This window comes from Rhagoletis zephyria, unplaced genomic scaffold (genome assembly GCF_001687245.7).
Source record: "Rhagoletis zephyria isolate East Lansing unplaced genomic scaffold, Rhagoletis_zephyria_1.1 Rzeph_scaffold_02529, whole genome shotgun sequence".
Classification (NCBI taxonomy): domain Eukaryota; kingdom Metazoa; phylum Arthropoda; class Insecta; order Diptera; family Tephritidae; genus Rhagoletis; species Rhagoletis zephyria.
The window spans coordinates 40419-42095 of record NW_016159613.1 but is presented as its reverse complement, the minus strand read 5'-3'; the positions used below and the strand labels follow the sequence as shown (position 1 = coordinate 42095).

At 40.4% G+C, this 1677-nt stretch overlaps 1 protein-coding gene across 1 annotated transcript in view; it reads right to left on the bottom strand.

The window, feature by feature from the left end:
* Positions 1-672, bottom strand: part of LOC108367081 (uncharacterized) — a 1534-nt gene extending 862 nt beyond the window's left edge. Inside the window, exon 1 of the mRNA XM_017621620.1 lies at positions 365-672. The gene's annotated coding sequence lies outside the window, so the exon portion shown is untranslated. The remainder of the gene's footprint in view (positions 1-364) is intronic.
* Positions 673-1677: the final 1005 nt, after the last annotated feature.

The window sequence follows — 1677 nt, the reverse complement described above, 5'->3', positions numbered from 1 at the left end:
GTTGTGTTTTGCACAACTTCCTGAATGAGGAAAATGATGAAATCAATGAAAGGTGGATTGCGGCACAGCAAATTGAAGACCAAAGTCGACAGTGGCCAGAAGACGAACCCAACATATCTGGAATCTTTAACACAAGGGCAGAGGAAATAAGACAAGCCTTTGTTTCGCATTTTGGTATGTTATTTATTACATTAGTTGACAATAAATAATCCGAGTACTATATCGGAATATAAAAAAGAATATTTTATACAGAGTTAAAAGGTAGTATACACTTTGTACTAATATAATATTAACAATTATTGTGAAAAATTGTTTTCCTTAATTTTGTATGAAAATATATCGACTGCTGAGTGGAAGATCGCCCTTTTTTTTTGGTTTGGAGTCCATCCGTTCGCCAGTAACTTTCGTTTATTTTATTTTATTAATTCTTGACTACAATTTGACAGTTAATAATTGTCAACATCAGCTGTGGTGAATTTGTTTTCACAAACAGAGGGCGCTAAATCAGGGTTGCACAGCGAGATTTCATGAGGATTAAATCCTGATCCACTTGGTGACGAGATTTTCAAGTCATATTTTTGTATGGCGAAATCTTGCTATCTCAAGGGGATTGGCGAGATAATTACGATAAGTATGTTAATTACAAGATCAACTTTTGGTCAGAACTTAGTATAAGAGCCGGCAAGGGGCCAAAGTGGTCCAAGTGGAGAGTATCGAAAGGTATTGGTTTTTTTTTGGGATACTGAACATATTGTGCTCGTTAGATCGCGCTGGAGCGGAGTATATGATGCACTTGATGCAGTTCCTAATGAACTTGTCAATTTTGTCCCTCATGTGATCAAACCAGTAGTGTTTGCGCATCTGATCGTAGCATTTGTCTACTCCCAGATGACCGACTTTCTCGTGTACCATGCGAATGATGTTTTCTTGCATCTCCGTAGGTACACATAGTAAAGGCCGATTGCCGAGCTTGCGGAAAACAAGGCCATCCAGCAGTTCATAGCCCACTATCTCGCCCTTTTCCAATTCTTCGGCTAGTTCTTGTAACCTTGGATCCCTATTTTGTGCAACTTGAATCTGAAATTTTCATGATCTATCGCGGCAACTAATTTCCCTTTTCCTAGGCACATAATTTCGTCTCCCGACTGAGCCTTACACGGTTCTTGGTGGCCTTCGAAATTACCTATTGGGGTTGGACAAGAATTTGACTCTTTCTTGTGGACGATGATCCCATCGACAACGGATTTGGCACCATGTGTGGGATAGCGGCTTAGTGCGTCAGCATGATTCAGGCTTACGCCTCTCCTGTGCTGAATCGAGTAGTTGAAATTTTCCAACTCTAAGGCCCATCGCGCTATTCTCGGGTTTACCTGCTTCTTATTTAGGGTCATGGTGAGCGAGTTGCAATCGGTAACAACTTTGGATGGTATTCCTTCCAAATAAATCCGAAACGTTCTTAGAGCATAAATAATGGACAGCGTTTCTAATTCAAAGCTATGATACCTGGATTCGGCGGCTGTCGTGGTCTTTGAAAAATATGCAACCGGATGAAACTTTCTGTCGTCTGACTACTGGCATCGCAATGAAGTTCCGTTTCACGAGTATGATCATATATTTCTAAAACAGGTGACCTAGCTAACTGTTCTTTCAATTCCTTGAAAGCTTCTAAGCAGCTGT